Genomic DNA, 27,950 nt, shown 5'->3' on the forward strand with positions numbered 1-27,950 from the left:
AAAAGCATTGCTTGAATACGTGAAGACGTACAATAGTAATATGGCAACTTCTTGGTCCAAAACCTACTAATTATGTTAATGGACAATACTTCTTTTTTTTTTTTTTTATAAATGTAGAGTTAATGTTGTTTCCTGCAATGTTTTAAGATTTCTGTGCATAGACACTGGAGTATGAAATAAACAGTAAGCTTTCTGAGTTAAGAGAAGATTTTATACAGTATTATTTCAGTGGTGCTGCCCACTTTTGGCGATTAATGTCAAAAGAAGCTAAGCTGCTCAGTTTCCCATTCTGTTTCTTGTTTCCCTTCCTGAAGCTCCTTGGCATCCAGTACTGGTGTGCTGGAAACTCAGCCATGCGGTGGGTGGCTGCAGTGCCTTCTAAAATAAACAAACCATTCAATCATTCAAATTTCTTCATTTCACATGCAAATATTTCTTGGTAGACTCAGTAAGAAACCCATTCTAAAGTAAAACCTATTTATTAAGGGCCATTTGAAGGTGCATTGTAACACTTTTGCTTAATCACTTAAAATCCATGAAAGCTAAAATCATTGAAAGCAAGATTTACAGCACTGCAGAAGCTTGTGCAAGGCCATATTTGCCACTAAAGCTCTTTGGCTTAAATAATCCCATTCAGTGCACACTCTGTAATTGATTGGGTATCAGAAACCTTCAGGGGACTTGCAGTGACTGTTTAGGCTATACAAGTGCAGACACTCTCGTCTTTGCCATGTTTGCTTGCCTAGTACAGGACTGAGTACAAGCAGGAATGAATTTCTACATGGTAAAGTATTACTATGTGGTGAGGAGGTGTTACTGTCTTTTAACTCAGAAGGAATATAGTGAAAGAGTGAAGGGACTCTCTTAGTGGTATATAGAAGTCTGTACCAGAGTCAGAAATTGAATCCACATGTTGCGTGATCCAGTCTGATGCCTTATTTGTTAAGCTATTGGTTCCCATTTTGTACAGTACCTCCCATCCCACACAGAGTCCCAGGAATGTTCACAAACAAGACCCTGTCCCATGAGGCAGAGTGACCAGCCAGTGAGTATCTCCCTTTTTAATACTGTAGCAGGGTCTATGAACAGTGTACAGGTCCCTTTTAAAAAAGAAGAAAATACCATGGGGCATTTTGAGTTTGGTGGAGACCAGTTTAATGACTAGTATTTTCCCAAAGGGGAATCAGTTAGCCTTTTTATGATACTTTCAAGAGATTCCTGCTTCCTTTCCTTGCTCTGACCTCTTCACTGTCACCCTGCAGAGATGGTCCTTGGGCAGAGTGTGGCCATCCAGTTGGTCTTGGTCAGTTCACCACAGATGAATGATCAAGAGCACCAAAAGGGATTGACACTAGAGAAAACTTTCCTGTGTGCACCAGATGCTTTTTTTTCAGGATTTTCCAGACCTCCTCCCTCTTTCCCCATCTTTACATGCCACTATAACTGCTCAAACTCCTGCTTCAAAGCCCTTGCATATACATGGTGCCCACCTAGCTGTTAGCATAGCAGTGCTCTAGCAGAGGGACGCACACTTCTGGCAGGGAAGTAAAAACTCTCTCATTTACTGCTGTTTGGTTTTTAAAGTCCATTATCAGTGTACTTACATGGCAACTCCGACTATCTTCAACGCAGTGAGATAGTTACTTTGCTCATCCAGCTTTATCATTCACTAGAAGAGATTACAGAAAGTCAGGGGTTTGAGAGACAAAGCTAAAACCAGTACCTTGCCTGGCAGGTGGCGGCCTGTGTCCTGTCATGCAGGCTGCCAGGAAAAAAAAGTAAAGTCAGAGGACTCGGGAAATGCTCCAGCTGTAAAATGCTCCAAATGTAAAATTATTTGTTCCTCCTAAGAAGCAAGTTGCTCTCCAGAGGAGGACTGCAGCTGGCATAAACCAGGGGAATCTACAAAGTTCTGCACCAAAAAAGAAGCAGTTAAACTGAGTAAAAATAAGGCTGTGTGTTGAAGAGCTAACTGTATTTTGTTAGGAATGACTGAAGTAAGCTGTTTTCCTGGCAGTCATTGTTTGGTGGAGCTGAAAGAATGAGCCAGGTATTATGCCATTACTTTGAGATGGAACATTTGGGAGAAATTAGATTTGCTCACTCCCCAAATACTTCTGGACCGTAGCTCCAGAGTAGGGAGCTCACCAGTGCATGCAGAGCCAGGGCAACCAGGAAGGTCAAGAGGGATTCATGATTCAATGCAATTCGAGCTGAGTAGTTCAAGCTGAGTGAGGTGATCTCTTCATGCAGAAGTTCTCTTTTTACCACTAGCGAGGGCTGCACTTCTGTGTCCCACAGCAAGTGTGCAGGTCCCATTTTCTGTCAGGCAGGTTGAATGTCATGTGGGTTTTGCTTCCCTCTCTCATCCAGTTGTGTCTGCAAACAGCTCCTTGTTGCCATTCATAAGAAGATGTACCCCTGATTAAATCCAGTTGTATCTGTCCAGCACCATACTGATAATGTGTCATCTGCTTCCTTCCAAACCAGAACCTCCCTCTTTGCTTTCAGACTTTACCTGTCACAGTGGCAGATGCTCTTGTAACTAGATATCTCAGCTTCCAAACCTCCTGGCACCTGATTTCTTTGGCTTTCCTGTGACTTACTGAATCTTTGGGCCCAATCCTTCAGTCCCATGAGCTGCCACATAAATCAGTCATTTTGCATAGTGTGAGCACAGCCAGGCTCCCTCTTGCCTTTTCTCCAAACTGCAGATCTTTTATAAACCGGTAGAAGTTTAACTGTGGATTGAAAGAAGAGCAAATGAATCAACAATTCCCACTACGTACGTGTAATGGAAGGGCGCCACAGTGCAATCCCAACAAAGAACCCCAGCTGACCGCAGAAGAAAAAATTCACTCAACTATTTAAAGTGGCAAAATTCTTCTCTTCTTTCCAGTGTAAAATACATGCTTGCTAGTACATGAATGGTGTTGGGGAGATGTACCGTGTGAAGATTTGTTTTCTCTGAGAGTATGACCATACCTCCCTGAGGAAGAAAAAGATTTCAAGTGGCCTTTCTCCACTTTGTTGGCAAGTCAGCCACTATATCTCCCAGGATAACGGGAGTGCCTGATAACACTGAGCAGATGAGCCTTGAAGGATGTGAGGAAAGCTACTGTACTGGGATCAATAGCATACTTTTCCCTTCTGTAGCATGTAAACATTTGACCTGATAAATACTGGAACTTCCTCGTCTGCTTGTTCCTTTTTACTTGTCTTTAATGAACATCTAAATCCCCATCCTTATGGAGAAGTCTATCTGTGTATGTTTCCTTGGGAAGTCCCATCTATATTTGCTAGGGAAATCAGAGAAGAATTTAGGTGTAACAGCGTTGGTGGAATTTACCTTTAAATTTAGCTGAAATTCATTGAATTAGATTGCCTACTGCAGTCAGAAGAGATAGTTTTACAGTGATATGTGAGTTACGGTGGGCTCCAGGCTGTGCTGAGGGGACCTAAAAGGGACCTAGAAGAATATTTTTAATGTGTTTTTAGTATTTTGAGGGACTGCTAGAGACTAATGCTTCCAACAACAATCTATTTAAATGTTTTGTTCTCTGAGGTGTACATATTCACAAAGAGAGTGAGTGGGGGGATGTATTCAATTGTTTCTTATTTTAAACAGGAATGGTTTTCATTTGATCAAAATTGGAAGGAAGCATCATTTGACAAATGAATCTGTAAGGGTGCTGCTTTTTCAGAAGAGCTAATGTTTTGTTCCTGACACATACTCTCTGTATGTACTGCTAATGTCATGCTGAGTCAAACAGCATCCATCTGTAGGAGCAGGAGAGCTGAAGGTCAAGGAAGAGACTCTGCAGGTGTCTTCCCCCAGGGAACTTTTCATACCTGTTGTTTGGTGCAACCTAACTTATTACGTAAGTGAGAGGTTTGCTCTTCTGACAAATGTTAATGATCCTCAAAGATCGTATTGTGTTGGCAGGGGTGATTTAGAAGGACTTAGAGTGAATGTGAGAGGCAAAAGGCAGCCTTCATCTACTGCCATATGGTGGATGATGCTGTTTGACTACGAAGGTGTCTGATCCTTCTCTAAAATATCACTGATACAACTGCTCTCCAGTATTAATAGATAAATCAGCAAGGAGTATGTGTTTTCTTTTCCCTTTTGTGCCTGTTTTAAGTAGGCTTGAACCTGATGAAAAGCACTGGAGTAACAGCCCTGGTGATTTCACTCTTCTGCTCCAGACCCAAGATGAGTAGAAACCATGGGAATGCAGACTGCACTGACATGGGTGGAAGGACATGCCTTTTCAGATGGCTGGTACTCAAAGAGACACGGTCTGGAGCAGACCTGGCTTATGATTTGCTCATCTGTCACTGGGAACAAGAGGAGGGAAGGAAAGACTGTGCTGTTGTACTTGGCAGTGGGACAACACACCAGCCTTTGAAGAACTGACTGCAGTTACAAAAAAAAAAATACCTAAGATGGTTATATAGTATCTTTTTTCATCTTCTCTCAGTAATGCTAAAGAATCAAAACACACAGTAAGTGAAGTCCGATATTAGCTGGGAGTGATTTGGACACATGAGGCCTCCTGATTTTGAAAGAATAACTGTAGTGTGTTGTAGGGACAAATTCATTGCAGGGAGCTGCCTGAAATCCATGGAGTTTCAGCCAGGACTAATCTGGCACTTAACTTTGATTCAGCTTGTACAGTCATACAGTCTATTACATATTTAGAAAACTTTCTGCTCTTCCAGAAATCCCTCAGGATCTGTCAGTGACTATTTCTAAGGTCTACCCTACCTGTTCCTGCTAGGAACAAAGAACTGTACTACTGACAGCTCAGTACATCCCATACAAAGTATAATTTTCACCCACCCTACCTTTTTTTTTTTTTTTTTTTGCTTCTGCTGCTGGAATAACATCCTACAGAACCTATCTTTCTGGAGCAGAGAGGTAGTGCTGACCTTCTGACCCAGAAACCCACCCCAGTCTTACAATACAGTCTATAAAAGGTGCCATAGACAGCCCCAGAGTGCACACAAGGCATTAATTCACTGGAGCAGTTGTGCTGACATCCTGGACCGTGAGAGCGCAGCTGGGGCAGTTTAAGAGCAGCAGTCAGGTTCCAAGACGCAAGCCAGGCTTTTATTATTCACACTACAGTCACCTATTGTTTTGCTTCTTGTTTTTCTCAAGATATTTAGACATGTCTGGTGGGCAGGAAAGTGAAAGAGCAGGAGTGCCAGCTCTAGGCAGCTGCAGCACTCTCAGGTACTCCGCAAACTTCCTTCTCACAGCTCTGTTCCTGCCGTTTCACAACAAAGCTGTAGCTCCTGCCTGCACATTTGGTCCTGAATCTCACAACCAAAGCACCTCCAGCCTGGCCTGCACACATTCAGCTAATTTCAGCGTGTAATCCCACACAATGCTGCCAAATCATCTCAAGTTTAGTCAAGAGCAGCCAGGTCAGGATGTGTTTTAAAATGCAACTGCAAATAGGGCTTAATTATACAATGTTCTGTAATGATTTTATGATAACAGCTGAAGGCTGGCGTGATCCTTTTGACTTTCATTTCAGCTGGGATCTTGGGCAGAAGTGAATACATAAGTCATTAAATGACTCTTCACAGCTTCAAAAGGATACTATTAATGAAACCAGAATCCTTAATATTTGTTAGCTTAATTTGGTACAATTACAATCCAACAATTCTGATTCTTTGGTCTATTAAGCCACGTGAAAGTATAAAATGGCCTTAGAGCAGTCAGCTAGCCAGTAGAGAATTCCTCCTGCTTAAGGTTTCATTGATTACAATAACTGGCTGCCTGTTCCCTCCCCTGTAGATGAGTATAAGAAAACAATCTGAAATAAATCTGTGTGTACTTTATCTTCTGCTGGATTAATTCTTTGGTGTAGTTCTGTTACAAATGAGAGCTTGGCACCTCAGGGCCAAATATCTGTAATTAGCTTCTCTCCCTGTGCCCTAACTTCTCCTCCAAGCCACTGTCAAAGAGAGTGGAGAAAGAATTTTTACCATATTGAAAACACGTGAATAATTTCTGTTACACAGAACTCATGCCAGTTCCGCCAAGATCCAGCAGCTGATGTTATGCTATCATAGAAGTCTTGGGACCCCCTTTTTCACTGGTATAATCCACAGCAAGGAATTTGGGCTGTAGCGTGGATTATGGTTTAGAGAATCTAAATTCACGTGCCAAAAATTCCTTTTATACCACTCAAGGTGACACCTTTCTTCCAGGTTCCAGACTACCCAGAGCAGATTGGTTGCATAGAGTAAAACCTGTGCACTCAGTTTCCCATGCTAAATAAAGGTAATCTAATGGTAAATAATAAACCCACCTGAGGATGGAGTTAAGGGTTATTGGTGTTTACACAGGAGACACAGACAGAAGAAAGTTTTGGTTTGCTTTTTAGAAGCATTCTAGATTGGTATCTCCAGCTTTCTGAACATAACCTGCAGTTGGAGGCTTCTCCACAGCCTCACCAAGTCCAGGCCCCTAATTGTGCCTTGCTTCTTCCTGTGCAAAACCACTGTGATAGATTTTTATTTGGGAATTTACTGAGAAGCTGGAGTGATTCGTGCAAACTGCTGGGTGCAACAACGTGTATGTTTCTTCTTCCTGCTGCTAGTTGTGATCTTCTCGTCCATGAAATAGGACTCTGCGGCTGGTAGTGACCAGCGGAGTCACAGTGCAGTAAAAGAATGACTTATCTTTGCAAGGATAAAAATACATTTTTATGCACCTACACCTTCTCCATATTAGGAAAATTGCTGGCTGCTGCTGGTGGAGAGTAGCAATGGGTGTGGATGAGCCACTGGTGAAAAGGGTTTCCATTCAAGAGCAGATTGGGAGAAGCAGTGTTTGGCACTACTCAAACCTGAGACAAATCTGCAGGGCTGCAGCAGAACAGTGTCTGGTGCTAGCATGTGCGATTGGCATCCCTTAACAATAGCGGGTACACTTCCTAGCATGCAGAAGGTCTTGGCTATGCCAAAGCAAGGGTGCTCCAGTCCTGCTTTTCTGCCAATCACTATCAATACTATAAATAGGTGCTTTGGGAGTTTGTTTCTGGGAATATTTTGCAGTTAGGTGCCACGTTATTAAAACCAGGGATTAAAGTTTGTAGCCACAGACTAAGGCCAAGATTTCAGGGTACATTTTTGTCAGTGGAAAGTTACTGCTGTCCTACCTACTCCTCTGCCTGTGCATGTTGCTGTGTAAGCTGTGACCGTACATCTGTGTGATCATGGTGTGAGCCATATCAGGGAATATGAGGGTTTTGGACAGTGTGTTGAATTCCCAGGACTGCTGGTACCAGCTCTTAGCAAAACCAGTGGGAGTTTTTACAAACAGCAAGTATACCCAATACTATAGGAATACTTAAAAGTAATTGTATTTATTATTCCATTCTTGGAGAATCATGAACAAGGATACAACCTACCAAAGATAATTGTTTCGAAATGTGTGAGAGTTCACTTTGTACTCACGTCTTTCTGTCCTTGTCACATTATTGCTGGTTCACAAAGGTGCTGCTCATAGATGAGAGATGCTTTTCACTTCCTGCATGCCAGTATCTCTGTCATGAATTTAGGTGACATGTTGATGGAGCACATTACATTTTTATTCCTAGCTAAATAATACCAAATATAAAAATGGATATCTAATCTGTCAGTATCACCTTGCTAACAATGCCTGATGGAGTTAGATAAGTTGATCTGGAAATGTTATACCCCCATTTTTCTCTAAGTACAGGTTGTAGTCAGTGCCTGGATAAGCTGATCCTGCAGTGTTTTGGCCAGTTCAGTCTTACATGCCCAAAGCAACAGGGTTTTTTTGCTTTTTCCTCTGCAAAGAGTTTATGCTTTTTGAGCTCTGGCTGTGCATACTGTCTGTGGGAAGTGTCTGCTCACACCTGGGGGAAATAACACAAAGCAAAGTGCCTTTAATTGCTTCTGGAACAGTACAGAGAATTGTTTAGACTAGATTTACTTTTCTGATTTGTGCTTAGAGACAGAGCTGACCTCTGTCAGAACTACAAAGAGCACCCAGCTGAGGCTGTTAACATCTCTTAGGAAACAGTTCAGGAACGAGCCTAGTTCACTGCCCAGTGCTGTAGTGATTACAGTAAATCCTCATCTTCTGCTGACTTCAGCGGGGTGTTTGCAGACAGCACTTCTGATTTGAACAGGACCTCAGAGCCCAAAGAATGCAAAACGTGTATCAAAATCTACCTGGTCATAATAGCAGGGGTTTTTACCAGCTTTCATTTATAATACCTCAAACGGATATGTTTTTCCTTGAAAACAGGACATGTGTGAGTGCTCTGCTTGAGGGGAATGTGAGGAAGAAAAAGCTCCTTGTCACCTTTAATGAGAGCAGCAGCGTCTTCTTGTGTTTTGTCTTAGGCACTGTAATCTCACCTCGTAGGACAAGTCAGATCCCACTGCAGAGCTCTGCTCCAGTCTCTGTACTTCGCAAGTCAAGTGTCCTTATCTCCCCAGTTCCCTCAATGTAAGGATTGATACAATGATTTACATGACTTTCTAACATCGCCCTTGCACACTGCATCACAGGCATTGCTACAGTTTATTGTTAAGTCTCTGTAGCTGTTACCTCAATCTCTGCCTCATTTGATTCGTCATCCTTGTCTTCTGGTTCTGTGAATCCTGTATGTTGCCCTGTTTCCGCTTTGCTCCCAAGGTACCAAAGGTACCTACTCCCCCATCCTTTCTGCTGCTGGATAGGCATGGCTCTAAAAAGAGATACAGTGCTTCTGTCACTCCTTGTTCTGCATTGAAAAAGTGCTCATTGTTTTAAATTACACACATTTATTGTATTACTAGTGAAAAGCATGTAAGGACAGTGTAAAATAGGTACCTCAGTTACAGCTGAGCACCTTCTGTGGGTAGATTTGGTCTTGCTCCAGTTCATATACATATATACCACAAACACTGGTACGTTAGCTGGCAGAGTCTAGCCTAGAAACTACGTATTTAATACAAGGAATAAAATCTCTTCTTTCACCTCAGGGACAGCCCTGTAGGACATATGAGTACACAGAAAGCAAGCAAGAGTGCATCTGCAAAGCAGCCTTTACCTGTACATGAGGCACATGAAAGCACTAATTTAAAGAAAACCACAACCTGAAGTTTACAATTAAGAGGATATACAGGTCCCTACAAATGTTAGCCGATCCTGAAGCCAGATGGAAAATGGCTGCTGGTTGGTGACTTCCTTCCAAACTTCCCATTGCAGAAAGACGTCTTTTTTTTTTTTTCTCTGTTGTTTGTAAATACAAGTGAAGTGAAGACTAATGACTAAAACAGCCAAATCTTAGAAGCACTCCCAGCTTCTTCTCAAAATGGGTGCTGCTCTGGCCTGTGGTTCGAAGGAGATAGGCTGCTCTTTGCCTGGCACCACAGGCAGCACCAGCTTCTCCTCCCCACTCACAGGCCCCAGGTATCTGCTGTCTTGCACCAAGTGTAAGGGTGTGGTGGCTGTGCAGAGGCAGCACTTTCTGCTCACTTTTTTAAATCTCATGGCAGCATACTGCTGCCTAGAAGCTGAAAGCTAGATTAATTTGAACACCAGAAAATACTTTGGCATTTATGGATATGACCATTTTTGTACAGTTTTGCCAGTAGTACTGTTTACTTTCATCTTTGTTATCCTTTACACAGCATCAGTGTGCCTGAGATCAGCACCTCAGCTTTAATGAAAGTATGTTTCATTTGTTACTTGGATATCCTTTGAAGTGCTGAAGATGGAGGCTCTGGGATCCTGGGATCTCAGGTCTGAGAAACTGCCTGGAAACAAGAGTGAACTGAAGAGCTGTTGAAATGTTTAAATCAAGCGAAAGGCAGAACAAAAACTGTGCAAGCAATGGAAGGGGAACTTGGTTTTTCAGCACCCTGCTTTTACAACAGCAGTAAGGGATTTGGAAAGTGTTAAACCATTTTTATTTTGAATGTACCACATCTATAAAAGGTAGTCTTTTACTTGGTGCTTGTGCTGTTTACAAGTAGGTGTAGGAGAATGCATGGTAACCTACACGTGCTTTGCAAAGGGTTCGTAACATGTTCATAACCAAGTACAGTTACGCCATGGAGTACCCATGCAGATGCAGTTAGTTACCTTATGGAAAAAGTTTCCCATGCCTAACTAAGGAATGCATTTAGGCCATTTCAGCCACATAAAGGAAATGAATGTACAGCAGAGTTCAATGCCCTAACTGTTCTGTGCCAGAAATTCTTTGAGGTGGTATTTATACTGAAGTATGCATTATCTGTAGCATGTTTATAAATATGTCTGGTAACTCTATACAAGCATTTTTGCTCATATAAGTTCTTATAATAACATATACCCCAGGGTTTCATTTATCCTTCTCCCAGCCTGATTGTTCTTTTTTCTTTATAATTCATTTAATTGCCTAACACTGGCAACTTAAGTTTTGTTCTTTTTTCTTGCTCTTTTTTTGTTCCTGTCCCCCCACCCCCCCCACCCCCAATTATTGCAAGTCACTGTGCACTAAATATAGTTCTGCTTTCTGCTTTCCAGATGCTGAGAGCTTGGCTTACATCCTTATAGCATTCCAACCTAATTCTCTCTCTCTGTGTCACACACATACAACTATTCAAAGCAAATTTATTGAGTGTAATGCATCAAGAAAATCTTGGTAGTTCTCTTTGTAGAATGGAGATTAAGTTTTAGTAAAACTTACTCATGTTAGATTTTTACCAGCTTTATACTCAATTGCTGTACCCTGTATTCATTGTTGTGATGGCCCAATATATATTTCTTGCTGCCTCGCGTATTTCATAAAAGGTCTCATCTCTGCACACATCTCACTGTGTGTTTTAATTACTTAGGTCTCAAGTTTTACATTCTGATCTAGCGAGGCAAATTTCACTTCTGGTGCAGCTGAAGTACACTGGAATATCAGGGCCAGCTTCAGGGATGTTTCAGCTCAAAATATGAAGTTCCACAGCAGAAGTCAGTAGAGTGGAAAAGTATATACACGTTTAAGCCACAGCTGCAGAGTCAGTTTGGACGTGATTAGAAACTTATTACAGCTATCCAAAGCAATACTAATTTTCAGGAAAATTAACTTTCTGCTCTATTTCTTTTGTGAGCTGGTGCTGGTATCCTCATAAGAGCTGCCCACCAGGCAAATGGCTGTTTTGGTAATGATCAAGTAGTTCCTATAAAGGGTATGTAATATTCCTAGCTTATAAAGCAATTTGGACTAGCAAAAGGCACAGAACAAATCTTTAGTTTTTATTTATCAACAATTAGTAGTGCCTCGCACCAGTGCAGTATTTTTTTAATTGGAAGGATCCCAAGTTAAGATCTGTATTTACACTGAGATTCGCTAGCACCAATGTATTTTGACCCTTTATCCACTATTGAAATGCAGCTGTGGTACAACATGGCAGCTGTTCAGGGCAGGAAGCAAGAAAAATGTTGTGTCTGATCAAAATTGCAGTGGGAATTGATTGGCAGAACATATTTACCCTGAAGATCGGGCCGTGCCGCCAAACACAGTGGGTAATCCTGACTGGGGGTTTGGCACGCTACTTTAATACAAATGCAAAGACATATTCATTTTGACACTTGGTTGATGCACCAGGATTAAATTTCTCTGCAGTCTTTCATAAACTGCCTCAAATGTGTGTTGGCCATGGCCTCTTCTCACTCTGGACAGCACTCTGTTCCCCCTCAGAATATTGCCTGGGAGAAGACTGAGCCCTGTCCCACCACTAACCCCCTTCCTGCAGCATCTGCTCCTGAGAATTGCAACAGCCTAGCTAGCTGTGAGATGGGCTGGGAAAAATGACAACTCCGGCTCTGTGCCATTGCTGATTTTCATAATGCTTACTTAAGTACAAAGCCTACAAAACATCAGCAAAGTTGTGAGGCCAGATAAAATCTGGTTCCTGGGATGGAGCTGTGCAATGCACAGAGTGCTCTGCGGGGCTGATGAGAAGCAGCTTCCCAGGAGGTTTCCAGCCCTGGGGATTTCAGGGGAACTGTGGTCCCAGGTGCTGCTGCCGGGGCTGCCCTGTAGCAGCTTGCACATAAATATTAGTATCAGCTGTGGCTTGCTGTGCATCCACTTCCAAAGAGGCTGCAGCAACCCCCACCCAAAGTCTCTCACAACACAAGGAGCATGTCATTCAAAACAGAAAATAGCTGTAGTTCAGCACAGGGTTAGTGGGAAAGGATCATACAGGGTGTTATGGAAGCCCTCCTGGCATCCTGCTCTCCTGAAAGCTGGCTGGGGGCTGCTGAAGGCAATGACCATTCTTGAAGCCTAACAAGGGGCCACATTGTTCCTGGGGCTATCACTTGGTTTCTGATTCACCCATAGCCAACGCACCATGATCAGATCACAGCTGGCCCAAGGATACACTTTCCAGTGCATTTAGTGCTTGGAACAGCCCCAGGTTTCAGGACCACATGGTGAGAAGGAGAGGACAGCTGTGAGACAGAGAAGGGAGCTGATTTTTGCCTTCCCTCAAGACGAGCTTTTCTTCCATAGTTTGGTTGTGTTAGCAGCATTCCAGGTTGTAAAATTAATTTGGAGCCTATCTAGATCTGGGTGAAGGGCAGCCAGAGGGAGAGTGGAACAGGCAGTGGGTGCTTGCATGGCTGCATGCCTCTCGCCGGTCAGCTGTTCAACTGCTCGTGACAGATCACAGATGGATCCCAAGCACTCAGCCTGTGTTTCTTTCAGCTCAAAGCTTTAAGATAGCTTTGTTTGTGTCTAACCTGGGCACTATGTAGCTGCTACATCCCAGTGGGGTGTATCTGGCAGTAGCTGAGCTTCTTTGTAAGTAAGCAGTGGCTGGCTTCATGGCAGGAAGGGGGAATGCCCTGAGAGTGACTGGGGACTGAGCTGGACTTCAGTTCCAGGCGGACCTTTTCCTTTATCTTTGCAGCACAGTGCTTCTGAGTGATTCCTGACTTTTTTGTTCCAGTTTCCTGTTAGACAATAACATACCGTTCCTCGCCTCCTATCCTAAGCTTCCCTGTTTTGGAAACGGTTTTGCTGTTTCACCTAGGAGTGGCTGCAATTCAGGGATGAATGAAGTGGTGCCTGCCTGTTTGCAGGTCCCTAAAGCAAATCTGGAATCTCCTTGTCATCCAAGTCCTTCACTTCCCAGCAGGAATTTTCGTCTCTCCTTCCCTTTCTTCCAGAGCTGATCGGAGAAAGGCAGCTGCAAGCGGCATGTGCTGCCATCCGCTTCTCTGCACCGCTGCAGACAGAACATGCGTAATAAACTACAGCTTGTCAGGGAAATCTGCAGTTCCCTACCTACGGCCTATACTTTGTAGGCCTATAAAGTACTTTATTGCTTGAGAAAGTCAATCTGTTAATCAACAAAGGTAATAAGCCCGCTTTTTTCTTTCCCCTTACAGGGCCCCAGTTCTATAAGGAGTCATAGAAGTTAAACATTGAAAAAGACCTGCAGTGTAATTGAGTCCATCTCCTAGTAGTGTGGGGGTGTTTTCTATTACAGATTTTTATTGTTATGTCAGCCTGGTTTTAAACAATCTCTGCTGCATGATTTATGCATTCTCTTGAAATATCATGCTCAGCCCAACACATCTCAACATCTCCAAGATTTTCCTGATACAATTATTTAACCGGTTCCTCTAAAAATGGATCTGATTTCTCTCAGTTAAACCTTTCCTGTTCTGCAACATGGTTCATTCTACTGAAAAAACAATTCCCTTTCACTTTAAAGGTGCTAGTGGGACAGCCAGTCTGCTGTTTGGCCCAGCTGCACTCGGATCTCATTTCTCAACCCTACCCTTCCCCTTCTTTGAGGAGGAGGGGCAGTCTTCATATTTTCCCTTTAAGCTGGGCTGTGAAAAATAACTGTTTGCCAAAATCTTTCACCTTGGCCCTATACCCTCACAGATGTTTTCTACAGCATAAACAAAGCAGCAAAGAATGTCGGGGCACAGGGGGAGGGGGTAGAGATCAGTCTGGAGAATTACAGCTCCAGCCGCTCGGCTGTAGTCTGCCTTTCAGAAATGCACAAGAGCTGCTCCCAGTGCTCAAGGAGCAGAGCCAGCTGTAAAATCATCTGCAGCTTGATATAACATGAGCATTCAGCCATGCAGTCTAAGCATATGTAATGAACACGTCACTGTAGCATGTATGCAAATTAAGAATAGTGATAAATCTGGCTGGTAAGACCAAGTCCTCAGCTGTTCTTCAGCCATCTTTCTGATCAAAGAGAGATGGTGCCAGCCGTTGCATTTGGGAGAGTAGGAGGAATTGCAGGAAGAATTGTGTAGTACGTTATGCCCTTCAAATGGCAAAATTTGGCTTCACACCCCAGGGCTGAAGTTGTAAAGAGTTTTGTCATGGGCTTTGCCAGCTCTATTGACTACAGTTGTGTCAACAAATCGGAGTATAGGTCTGGAGTTCCACAACCTCATGGCATAACAGAATTTGCTGAAGGAAGTGAAACAACCTGAATTTTGCTGAGGCACAGTGTCACTTTGTCTATTGTGCTACATTGTGGACCAAATAAAACATCCAGATGACTGTGAGGTAGATTCCAGCTGCTGATTTTGAATGGAAAGTATTTGGAGGAAAGGAAGGCGGGAACCGTTGGGACTGACAACTTATGTGAAAAGAAGGAGATGCTCTTCCTAAAGCAAGTATTTCTAACTCTTGCTGCTGATGGAACGCAAGTAATAGCCGTGAGTCCAGTAAGGTCCTGATGAGATTCTGACAGCAGGAAGTGGTGGCAGTGATGTGGTTGTTCACCTAAGCCTCTGTGTTGTTTCAGAATACTGCTTTGGGCCAGTGGAAAAGTTTTTACTGTAAACAAAGTCAGTTCTTGTTTAGGAGCCTTGAAAGGAAATTCATAATGACCACTGTAAACCACCTGGTACAGATGAAAGGGGTCAGGAATCTGGGCAATACTTAAGCAATTTGAGGCTTGGGAGCAAACCTCAAAATCTCTCCTATCATCACATACAAATCACAAAGAACATTGGTCACGTATGAATATATCACGGAGAATCCGTTTGTGAGCCTTCCTGCATATGCTGGTGGGTTGAGAGGCACCAAAACAAAGGGGACTATGGTTGGAAAGATTTGCATATTAAGGAAAAGAATGTGGAATGTATGTATTATGTGTAGTAAGAGTGTGGAACTAATGGCTTATGACAGGGATACAACTATGGAATTAATGTGATTTGGCAGCTAGGCATTAATATGGAATGGACAATTCTGGAGGAACCAGAACAGGAGCGCATAAGACTGTAGTTGGAGCTACGCCCTTGCATAGGAGCTGTATCAAGAGAAGGTTTCTTACATATATGCAAGACTGGACAGAGTTTATCCTGGTGTCATTATTAGGAAGCAGATAAAGTTCTTTCTTTGTATTTGTAGGGTGTGAGAAGCTTTTAGTCTCTGTTGACTTGACATGAAGAATCCTTTTGAGCATATATCCTGCTATTTTGTGTGATTATGATTTAACTGCCATCATAGTTTCATTGTTTAGGCTTCTGTTAAATATATTTAGAATTCTCTATGGAGAAAACAGATGAATATATTTATGGCTATCAAACATATGTTGTTTAGAGATAGATATAATGATTGTGTATAGCGGAGCACAAGATCTACTGCCCTAAATAATCTCAAACATTCTTGCCAGCTAAGAGCATGATGAAGTTGCCTCGTGCTTCTTGAGGGTCCCAGGAAGTGTTGATAGTCCTGGTACTAGGGTTGTGTCAGCAAAAAGTTCCTGAGAAACAGCCCCCATTAAAAGCATTACAGCATTTTCCAAAATTGTCTCATTCTTCAAATATTTTTCTGTGCCTATGTAAAGTATCATGTTAAGATTCAGACTCTCACCAAAGCATTCTCAGCTGCTCAATATTTGTTCAAGCCAGTAAACAAGAGAACATAATCGCTGAAATGTTATTTGTAGTCATTTGAAAGTCCGTATCAGTACATGTCATGCTGTCGTATACTGTGGTTAGGGCTCTGTTCAAGGAAAAGATTTTCTATATCACATTGGTAGCTCCAAGTGATACGCTGTGGTCATTAGATTGAGCTCCATTTGTTCACTGTGAGTTGAGCCACACTACTCGCAGTTTTCAGAGAAAATTTGTTCAGAGACATGTTCACATCTCATCTTGGCTTTGTTAATGGAGGAGTTCTCACCTGGGGCCAGCACTCTCTTGGCTTTCCCTATGACTAACTGGTATATGAATTTCTCAGGCCCTGTCAAATCTGCTTGACATTTCTGTGCTGAAAGAGGGGAGTATGTTGGCGTTATGAGAGGGATTAAAGGAATGGCAGAGATGAGGGTGCTGCAGCAAACTGGCTTTGAATGGGTGGGGAGAAACGTGTGCCAGGAACAAACAAGCAAAGAGCTGTGGATGAATGAAGCGTGGCAGAACTGTGCAAAGGATGTTTTTGTAGAAAGGATTTTGTCTGTTCTGTGCCTATTTCTACTATGTCTGTCAGTCTGAATAGAGGCGTCCCCACTGAATATCAGCTTTTGCATGACTCCAGCATGTTCCTGCAGCCAGTCCAATCTGGAATCTGTCTCTCTATGTGGTGGCAAGAATACAGTCTCTTCTGGTCCCTTTAATGTGGGAAGCAGCTAGATATAATTGTCTTAAAACCAGGAAACAAGAAGTTAAGGTATATGCCAGCCTGTAACTCAGCCATAAGCCTCTTTGAGCAATGCCTCAGCATGCCAGTAGCACACACTAACACTATTGCTCTCACCACTGCTACAAAAGGGTGTCACAAGAGCACTGCAGGAGGCTAACACCTTTTCTTTTGCTGAACCCTTGGCTGCATAAGGGAATTGAGCAGCATCACTGTTGCATAAGTACTGCTACCTCATAAGCAGAATTTCACAGTATCTCTGCCATTCAGTTTCCATTCAAGAGGAGGTGTTACACGTAGGTGTAGGAGGTCTACACTCAGACACTTAGCTTGCTCTGCATAAACCATTCCAACCATCCCAGGCTTGGTAGATGTTACCAGCCATGGCCTCTTGCCCTACAGAGTCCTTCCAAAACATGGTTTGTCAGCTCAGCTCTGGGATCTGAGACACACATAGCATCATAGAAACATTGGTTAGAATGGACCTCTGGAGGTCTGTAGTCCAACATCCTGCTCAGAGCACTGCTGTTGCCAGCACTTAACAGGTCAGTTGTGACTTTGTCCAGCCAAGTCATGAAAACATCCAAGGATGGAGATTGCACCACCTCTCTGGGTAACCCGTTCCAGTACTGTACTACTCTCCCAGTGAAAAGTTTTTTTCTGATGTTTAATGCTAACCTTAATATGAGGTCCTACACACTTATACCAACATATCTGAAACACCCAAAGGTGGAATCACAGAATCACAGGTCATCACACAATTGTCGCGGTTGGAAGGGACCTCTGGAGATAGTCCAACCCACCACTAAAGCAGGTTCACCTAGATCGAGTTGCACATGATGGAGTGAGACATACCTGATCCTCTGAAGTTCACATCCATCTCTCACCATCACTGCTTTGCCATGTTGCTTCTGGTTTTGCTTCCAACAGTCATTGCAGTTACATGTCACATAGCAAATGGAGCGCTGGCACAGGCAACTAAAAGCTGGAGCTGAAAGCTGATGAGCACTATCCAGATAGTAGTTTGTTCCCTTGGACATTTTTTGCATCTACTAATTGTAGAGTCACATTATCTAAAAGACCCACTACAGAACCAAGGATGACCTGTGTAATACTGACCACAGCCTATTCTCTGGTCACTCTGCCTTAAGCATAATGCCTTATACTTGGCCAAGGGAATTCCGATGAAGCTGTGATTTTAAGATGTCAAGAAATGGAGAATATGAGAGTACTTTGGCATTGCATTACTTTAACTTGGCAGCAGCCTTTCTGAGGAGCCAGATGCAGTATTGGGATAGGACAGAACTCATATTGCTTGTGGCTGCTGTGAACCTTCACTTGTAATTTTATGGCTTTGGGGGAAAGGTGTTAAACTTCAGCCACTCCTCACAGTACAGAATGGCACAAAGCAGCACTGCATAGCCCTAGGGGTATACTCCTAAAGGTTTGCAGTACCATAATACAAAAGCCAGCAATGAGTCTTTTTCATTCCTCTAATTGCATGTGCAGACATTGATTAAAGTCACTCCTGTGCTGTCTTTTTGTGTGCTGAAATTTCAGAATTATTTTCCTTGCAACTCTGGTTTCTTACTAGAGAGAAAGATTGTCTTCAGAGCTGGAAGTGGGTTTGTGTTCTTGTCACCTGTCCCACTCCACTGTTAGACACTATAAGCTGTCATCGTAAAATCTATGATGAATGAATCAGTTGTTTCCCTACTTCCTAAATAAAGAGTCCTTCCCACTTTCATTTTTCTACCAGAATGTTTTCCCTTTCTGTACTCCTAGAAATAAGATCACTTTCCTTTCACATCCAAAACTTAATTCTGAAGAAACAACAAATGTCTTCAAGATGATCCCTGGTTGAATCATCAGCACCGCTTCCTGCTTCACCCTCCACCCTCCCTGGAGTTCTCTCAGTCACATACCTGACCTGAACCTAATTAATTTGTGAGAGCTAGAAAGTTTGCTGGCTCGTGGTGTGGCTGTGGGCCAAGCAGGCAGAATTCTCTGTGCCTGGTACTGTAATTGTGAAATCTTGCTTGATGGACAGGAGGTTATTCTGTTTGGGAAATTTTTTTTTAAGCAAATGTCCTGGAAATCTGCAGCAGCACAATTTGGAGTTCAGAGAGTTGACTCCTTAGAGACTGTGGTGCCAGGAAGATCCCCATCTCCTTAATGCTGTGGAGAGCCAAAGAGGGTCAAGAGCACTTTCATTTCAAAGAATATTTTAAAAAAAACCTATAACACATTTTTTCCTGCTTTTACAAAAGTCCTTATTATTTTGTAAGGTCTGTTCATGACTCTTGTCACACAGCAGCGCCTTTATTAGGTCCTCAATAGCCGTGCCTATATTGCTAGAACAATAGGGCTTGTTACTATGCTTCTCTTCCCTAAAATAAGGGGCTGGTTTTGAATTATGAGCTCTTATAAACAGCCCTGCTGAACAGTCCTGTTGACTTTGTCAAGGCTGCTGGTGTTCATAAGGATTATGGCATTGAGTGCTGCTCCTTGTATGGCCCTAGGAATCAAGCGTGGTAAGGAAGAATCCTCCTGCCATCATAGGAGGTATGGAATGGGCCACCAGTCTTTCCCATGCCATTATACTGTTTTGCACAGCAGAGGAACAAAGAGCAGCCTGGTGATGTAGGCCACCATTCATTTGTATCTTGCTTAACTATGTATTTTTCCTCCTCTGTACTAATGGCCCTGTAGATTTTTCAAGGGACGTACTACTCAACAGTAAATATGTCCACTTGTTTGCGTGCATATTGTGGTGATGTAATCTTCTCTCCCTCCTGAATCATCGGTTTCAGTATCATTCTACATTTCTGTTGGGGCAGTGCAGCACTCTGAAAGCAAGGTCCTGGCCAGCATGTAAGAGCAGGCATTGTGTGGGCAGGGTCTATGCAGCATCCATGGTGTAACTCTGCCAGTTCATCTCAGACCTAGCTAGACTTGGTCTTACAGCCTGGGGTTCTCAGCTCTGCTATTAATGTATCCTGGTCCCAGCTTACAGTATACTTTTTATTCCAGTCCTTATGTTCTATCAAGCTGATACCCAGTCCACAGTCTTCTGAATCTACTGGTTTCTGCTTGTTCCTAGTCCTAAAGATCTTCCAGAATCTCCATCCAGTTCACTCTGTCAGACTGTTAAATCTTTTATCAGTCAGCCCCTTACCTGAGGCTCCAAAAATAGCCCATGTATTTTACAATGACTTGGACTGACTACTGGTCTGAAAGTTCTGCTTTGGAAATTGAATCTTTAAACAACTGAAGCTGAAAGCAACTGTTTGAAAGTTGTGCCCATATGTTTTTAACAAACATGGCCCACAGATAGCTGTAGTTAAGAGTACAGTTCCACATCCATTCCAGCCAATCTGAATCAGGGCTGCTATTGCCCAGCTATGCTTCTGTGTTTCCTCAACAGAAACAATAGTTTGTATCTGACCCTGCAACAGTATAGTTCAGGGAGCTAAACTGGCTGAAAATTAACACTACAAAAAACTAGTTTTCACCATCCTCTGGACCAATTTATTGCTAGGCTAGATGAGCACCAGTGCAGGTACAAGGAAGGAGATGGGGGATTGTGATCAGGGGCTATAGGAGGCAGAGCTGATGTAGCCACGGTTTAGGTCAGATTATACTGTTGCGGAATCACAGCCTTTCTTACTTGTTTTTTACTCGTGTCTGTTCTCAATGTAAGAAGCACTAAAAGTGCATCAAGGTTTGGTTGTAGGACAGTAAACAGATAGTCAGATTATTTGATTTTTTGATAAGTAATCTCAAACACAACCAGAATTAGAAATTATACTCATGAGGCGCATGTGTGCCCTGATTGAATTTTCAAGATTAAGGGTTCAATGCTAATCCAAGTCTTAAATCCAGCCTACTAATAAAATAAAAATCTAGAATAAATCAGCATAATTCCTAGGGAGCCAGCGAGAATTATTTCCACTACTGAGCTGAATGTAGTCTTGAGGGTTTTCTGGACTTTAGGAAAGCTGGCAAATAATTTTGCTTATACTTGATTAAATCCTAGTTCTGTTTTCAGCGTAAGAAAGTGTTAATAACTAACATTAAAACCACTATATCAGTAATTTTCATCCCATCGTCCATGGATCCATCAGGGTCCACTGACTTCTAAGCAGTCTGCAAAAGATAAATGAAGACAGCAAAACCACTGTCAGGAGACTTAAATTCACAACACAGTGGTCAGGCACTCCTTTGGAAAATGGCCCCTGTTCCAGGTAATTTCTGCCAATGAGTAGAGACCTGAACAGCAGGGAAGAAATGCTCAGGTGCAGATCACTATCGTGTGTCCAACCTCAGGCTGTAGGGATGTATGGGAATCGGTCCCATCTGATAGCAATTTAGGCACCATTATAAATGAGTTGTTTCTGTCAAGGTCCTTGAGAATGGATGGCTGCATCACAAAAACGAGCTTTACATTTTGGATTAAATGGATTGATGATGGCAATCCCAACAGCAAAAAGAGTAAGAGGAGAACTGTAATGGGAGCTCAGCAAGCCTCTCAGCTCTGGAATTGATCCATTGCTTGTGAGAGTGGTAGGAGAAGTTTGAACTGGTCTTGAGCTTTCTCTATAAAGAATATTCAACTTTTTATCAACATTTAGTTTTATTTAAAAATGAAAGCTGCAAAAGTTAGTTGCTTTAGAAGATCTCCAGTTATAGAAATGTGCTCCTACCTTTTCTCCTATCTTTGGAAATTCTTGTTTATCCAGCATAGAAAATTCATGGACAAATTCTGCCTTCAAGATCTATAAGCCTGATCAGTGTTTTAAAACCCCTGGAAGCAACAGCTTTGTTTATCTCCAGAAGTCCAAGAATAAGCTGATTTTGCTATTTTTAATCTATCCGGAAATATGCAAAGAAGAGAGCTTAATTGCAAACAGACCAAACCTTATATAGGAAATGGGTACGTCCCTTGGGGGCACCTAAAAAGTGAATGTCTGAAATTAAATTCATATACTCTTCTCCCTCGCTCCCTGAAGCACGTACTCTTGGATTGAAAGGGAAGGCTGTGGGCTAGCATCATATCCCAGTAGTTTCTATCCATTATAACACTCTGGCTATCTTAATATTCAATTAACAGATGTTTCCCAGCATGTATGAGCTCGAGGTGACTAGTTGTATGTGTTTGTAATGAAACCCATTAAAGAGAACAGAATAAAATTAGAAAAATAATGGCTCCATTGCTAGGATCTTAATTTGGCTACCAGAGAAAAATAAAGCAGGAGTACTGTGATTCCCGAATTTCACCCACACTTTTCTCAAGAGAGTGCTACCACACCCAGCCAACAATGGCGAAACCTCATATCATGAAAGCAGTTCCCATCACCTGCACAGTGATTCTGAAATCAGGATTGTCTTTTTCTCCATTTCCAAATATTACACTCTGTAATCGGTAACTTATAAGGTCCTAAGGTGGACCAAATGCATTTAGCTTAACTAAAAATCTCCCCACCCATGGAAAAAAGGAAACAGCATTGTTTTCTTATAGGCACAGTAGCAGACTGTGACTGCCAGTGCCATTTTGGTGTTAGCTCTTCCACTAGTTATTGCATGACCATTGAGCACATCACACGGTATTCTCTGTATGTGCCCTGTGCTGTATCATGGACCTTGGATAGAGCACTGGCCCGAAACTGTGTTCCTGCAAGTCTGGAAGCAAGCACATACCAAAGCTCCTCAGGCATCTGCACTGATGCACGTCTATCAGTCAAGCATGTTTTGCTGCGCTGCCACAAATGGCAGTGGCACGGCTGGGGTCCCTCAGTTAGCCCACAGTCTTGCAGCTGCAGCCCCTGCCCCGCTTCGTCAGGCAATGCTGCATGCCAGGAGCAAATTGCTGCTAACTTCCATGCTAACTCCCTGGCCACCTGAAGAGTGTGCCACGCAGCTCATGTGCGGTGCCTGCTTGCCTTCAGTGCAAAAATATTCGCCATGCCCCACGCTATCAGTAGCCACTGCCATGTTCTCTGGGCCACAGTGTCTCTTGGATCTGAATTCTAGCCTCCATGTTCGGTGATCTAATAGCCAAAATGGTCTGGGTAACATCCTAAATGCTGAGTGGCCTGCCGGCAAGAGTGCACACAGGGGACCCAAGAGCTGTAGATTTATTGCTTGTAAACCAAAAAGTATATTAAAAAAAGAAGAGATAAAAATAGATGGGGAGCTTGGGGACCGGAAAGGCAGCCGGTAGAGATTAGATGCACTGCTGGTTGACTCATCCAGCTTGTTTTATTGTAGCACAGTTCCAATAACGGCTGTATTATTTCAGCTTTTGTGCAGTGAGCAGACATTTGTTTTACATCGAAACTTTTTCACATAAATGTGCTCCGTCTTTCATTTCTTCTAGCATTTCCCAGAGTTTCTACTGGCAGTTACGAATGGGAGAGGTGGTGGCTCCAGAAGAATATTAGCCAACTTCTCAGCTGGTATAAATCAGCAACACCCCCTGGTATTTAATAGGGCCATGCAGCTTTATACCACTTGAATCTGGACCAACTGTTTTCTTTTAAAACGTGTCCCACCTTATAAAGAGCTGTGTTTTCTTCAGTGGTGGATTCTGAAATTAATGAGAAGTATTGGACTGACTGCCTCACAGAGCGTGTGCAGTGCACGTCTTGGCAGGATCTGCTTCCTAACGTGTGGCAGTGTTCAGTCCGAGGGACGACTTTGCAGGGGCCGCCAAAGAACAACAGCCGGTTGTGTCCTGTCTGCTGGACCGTGGCTGTGACCTGCCGCCTTGCAGAAGGCCTGCACACAGGCCATGCGCTGCCTGCTAGCTCAGTCTGTCAGTGCTTTTAGCCCCTTCTTCACTGCAATCCATTAAAACCCTTCTGTGCCTGCGTGGAAGTGGCTGTGAAGGCCAGTTATAGTGAAAATGTGTGGAATGCGTGTCAGGCTTTGTTAGCTGTTCACAGCTTGCTTCACGGCTTGGAAAGTGCTGCCCTGGCAACTTGGGCTCCATTCAGAGTCAGAGGAGTTCTGTGGAGACAGAAACAACCACAGAGACGGAGGAGAAGTATTTACCTGAAATGAGATCAGGTGGATCTACATGTGCGGTGGAGGCTGTGCATTTGTTACAGGGTGGTGGTGTGTTGTGGCTCCTACAGTGTGTACAGACTGAAGGAACACTTGAATAGGTCATTTAAAGGTGATTTCATGAGGCAGAACCTGGTGATCAGGGGGTCACTTTCCACCCGTGTTCCTGTGCATCTTATTATCAGCTCTTGAGCAAGCCAGCCTGCGCCGTGGACTAGATAGTTGTAGATTTTTACTGGGATTTTGCTATGGTTTTAGTTGAGATGTTTATTTGCATGTTGCCTTCATCAGTTTCTCTACACAAATTACACAGAGTAAGTGCTATGGACTAGGTAGCTGTGCTAACCAGAAAAAATGCTTTTCTCTCTTCCATTTTTTTCTTAGCAGTGTGGAAGTGGGAGGGAGAATCTGCCAAAATGTGACTTTGTTTCATCAGAACCTGCTCCCTTATAGTGGAAGCCATATGATAAAAGGCTTTTTCATGGTCAGCTTGTGAGTGCTGTGTGTAGCTTGAACATACACAGATCCTATAAAAAAATCCAGTTGAAACCCCTATTTTGAGACTTAGGCAGCTGTATAACCAAAAAGAAGGTCTAAGTTGATCCACAATCAATTTCTGTAAGTGCGTATGAATAAAGTTGCATTGTAAGTATGTGAGGTATCATCGATTATTTTCTACAACACAAAAAAAAGGCGCTTTTTTTTTTCATAAACTTTTCAAGCTCATGAATTTGTGATAGCAGTCACAGGAATAAATGGTGAGGTAACAGCAGTGTTTTGTAGGATTGAGATAAATTTGGGTCTGAAATGAATTAAGACCTCCATAAGAGGTAAAGTTAGAAAATAAGTGTGTGGGAAAATTGGAGTGAGTGAGAAGGCAGCAGGGAAAAGGAAGCCACAGTACAAATTAAAGATTGCAAGTAACAGGGCTGGGTGCCAAGAGCCTCAGAAAAGAAAAGAAAAAAAAATCCTTGATTAGCTAAACTGTTTGCTTTACTATATAAAACCTGACCTCCTTGAGGAGCCCTCAGCCCTGGCCTCCTGGGAGTCTGAGTACGTGCGGACGAGCTGCTGCCCTGCTGATGGCAACACAAATGCTCCAGCACCAATCTTCTGCCCTGTGGATTTCCAGGTGCAAATGCTTCATCTGGCAGGAGCTCTGCCCCCATCAAGCCAACACTGCCTTAATGTTTTATCCAGCCTGGTAATATATATTTTTCTTCTTTTCCAAACTGCTGCAATAATCCCAGTTCCATTGGGATTATTGAGCATGTGTTGAAGGGAACCACTACCTCTGAGCAGCTATAATGGTTAGGCCAAGCATGACTTTTGAGGGGACAGATGAAGGACAGAGGAGGCATGACAAGCCCATGCCTCCAGCCAAGCTCAGACCCCAGGTCTGACTGCAGCAGCCAGTGGGGCTCCCCAGCTGCCCACACCCCTCCTGTGTACAGAGCACTGTCTGATGTAGGTTGCCCTCATCATAAGTCCCCGATCCCCAAGGAAGATCCCCATGCACCTGCCTCAAGGCTTCTGCTCTGCACAGGAGATGCACAGAGATCCTTACAGAAAACCCCCAACTAGACCTGACACTTGCTGTCTTGGTGCAAATGATCATTAATATCATCATTTGTGTTACTTGCTGTTCTTGATATTGATATTGATACTAATATTATTGTCTTTCTTCCCCTGATCCATTCACCATACCATCACCAAGTTGAATCATTGCTGCAGAGGGGGAAATTCAAGAGCTACAGGGAATGTGCTTGAGCACCTAACGCTTGTGTGGGTGTGTGTGTTCCATGCCTGCTGATGCTTTCTGAATGTGAGTTGTTCTGTCCTAGACACAACCTGAAAAAGGAGCTATCACAGACAACTGCTTTGAGAGTACAGACAGGGAGAGTTATATATGGAAACCTTTTGTCAGTGGTTCCTTCACTTTTACTCGCAAAATTGTTACTTGCTGTCTAAACACTCATCTTCCTGCACTTTGTAACTGCAAAAAGCCATAAGGGACCTTACCTCATTAAACTTACCTTGTACAATTTAATAAAGTAATGTAAAGACTGCAAGAGAAGAGCTCTTTTTTTAACAGCAGAGGATGGAAGAATTGCAGGGCTACTTTGTAATCATAGAATCATTTAGATTGGAAAAGGCTTTTGAGATCATCAAGTCCAACCATTAACTAAGGACTGCCAAGTCCATCACTAAACCATGACCCTAAGCCCCACATCTACTTTTCTTTTTAAATACCTCCAGGGATGGTGATTCCATCACCTTAACAGAACAAGACTGAAACAACTGATATTTAACATTTGTAAAAGCTTCTAGAAATGAACTTTTCTAAACCCCTCTATTATAAGAGAGTATTATAAAATGGGGAAACAAAGATGTTCCTGTATTCAGAAGGCCTCTTGAAGGCACGTAGACATAGAGATCAGTTCCTGGAGCAGAAATCTGTATCCAGGCTTGGGACTATACCTCACTATCAAGAGCTTAGAAGTTATGCTTTTTCTTGTAAAACTGCAGTCACATGAGCATCTAGTTGCAGGTTTTTTCTATAAACCAAAGCTTCTCATCTATGCAAGATCATTTACTGTGGCAGAGAATGCTCTTTCTGGCCTTCAAAATGCATGGGGCTGCAGGAGGTGCAAAACATGCATGTATTAAACTGGTCTCCCCTTCCTTGTTTGAGTGTATTAAGAAAGACAAGGAAGGTCAGATGGACGCAGTTTGTAAGGGCCTTGTGTGCAAAGTTTCTGGATGTGTGAAATTTGCTGTGCTTAAAGGTGTATTCCAGCATCCTCTTTGAGGAAGGAAACAAAGAGTTCAAGCCCAAGTGAAATCAAATCCCTCAAGCAAGCTTAACTAAGGAATGTGAGAGCACAATACAACAGCAGAGGGATGTCACTAAAAAAGGAAGCGACAATATCAACTAGTTTCTGTTCATACTGCACAGTTCATCCAAGAATCTTTGAAGCCTTCAGTAATGCTGATGAACTCTCAATACATCCCTTTGGATGGCTGGGTGCTTCTGTAGGCATGTCCCAGAATGTGAAACTGTTGATATACAGGTTGGTTGTTTCTGCTGATGAGGTGAGCTGTTGTGGAGTCAGGAGAGCATCAGAGTAGAAAGTGAAGGCAGCTGGGAGCTCGAATGGAAGATGACCGTCATGCAACAGAACACAATATTCAAAAACATGTTAATGCCATCAGATTACTGGTAGCCATTTGTTAACGGAGAAATGGAACATGAACAGCTTTTGAGCATGAGCAGGCTGCATACACAGCAACAATTTCCTTCACAAGTTTTTTTTTATTTTGTTGGCTTTTTTGAATGTAGCGGACTGCTGTTCCAGCATAGTGAAGACATTTAGAATTGCAGTGTGATTGGTGTAGCAAAACCAGGAAAACAATAACATGAAACGAGAGTTTGTCACAGAAGTAGAGTGAATTGTAACTGATTCTGTATAGGGTGTTCATCCCAAAATGCTTGAGAAGTTTGTTTATAAATGGATTACTTCCCTGTGGTTCAAATGCAGCCACCTTTGAGCTGAAATGTAGTTGTCTGCATTGCACATCCAGTGCTTAAGCTGCTTGTGAAAGATTTTCTTTGTTATGCATCTCGTTTCATCCATCTCTGTTCATAATAAAATGAGAACTTTGCAGCACCTCGTTCATATTCTCAGACTGGAAAGGGCAGTTGTTAATGCCAGCGATCCTAAAGTCACTGAGTTTTCCAAGACCAAATTCAGAGAAGTTGTGCAATTGCAGATGGTTACAACCAGCATTACATAAACTGTGCTCGGTGAATCCCGAGGACCAGGCAGTGTTGCTTACATCTGTGGAACTGGAACGTTACAGCCATAGTAGTCAGGGCAGCAGGTTATGATATTCTCAGGTTTTGCATCTTGACTCTGGTTCTTTAGTCTTCTTCAGGACCCCCATGATTCTGATGACACCCTTGAAGACGGCAGGGAATTGAAAGACTGCAAGAATGAAATGAAATTAATTTTATTTTATTTTTTTGTCAAGCAAAATGTCAGTAGTTGACTTACTTCCTTCATGGGTTCCATGTTGATGTAACAGACCTAAAACCATATCACAGCCTAATTCCACACTTTTTGTGAATACATTTTGGCACTGTTTCATACCAACTTGTTGATTAGGAGTAACGGAACTAGAATGGTAGAACTGAATCTATATTTACTATATAAGGTGTATCTACCTTACGCTTAT

General features: G+C 42.7%; 1 protein-coding gene and 1 long non-coding RNA gene across 10 annotated transcripts in view; one reads left to right on the forward strand and one right to left on the reverse strand.

Moving 5' to 3' along the window:
• RAD51B (RAD51 paralog B) overlaps positions 1 to 27,950 on the forward strand; it is a 431,140-nt gene that overhangs the window by 352,131 nt on the left and 51,059 nt on the right. The window lies entirely within an intron of this gene.
• Positions 1 to 27,950, reverse strand: part of LOC308067544 — a 166,607-nt gene that overhangs the window by 116,590 nt on the left and 22,067 nt on the right. For 2 of the 3 annotated variants that reach the window (XR_013929646.1, XR_013929647.1), the window contains one exon: positions 60 to 27,700. This is a non-coding gene — a long non-coding RNA (uncharacterized lncRNA). Of the gene's footprint in view, positions 1 to 59; positions 27,701 to 27,950 lie in introns of those variants that run through there. The other variant, XR_013929645.1, reaches the window with a different exon arrangement.

The sequence above is a fragment of the Falco punctatus genome (assembly GCF_963210335.1).
Source record: "Falco punctatus genome assembly, chromosome: 7".
NCBI classification, from domain to species: Eukaryota; Metazoa; Chordata; class Aves; order Falconiformes; family Falconidae; genus Falco; species Falco punctatus.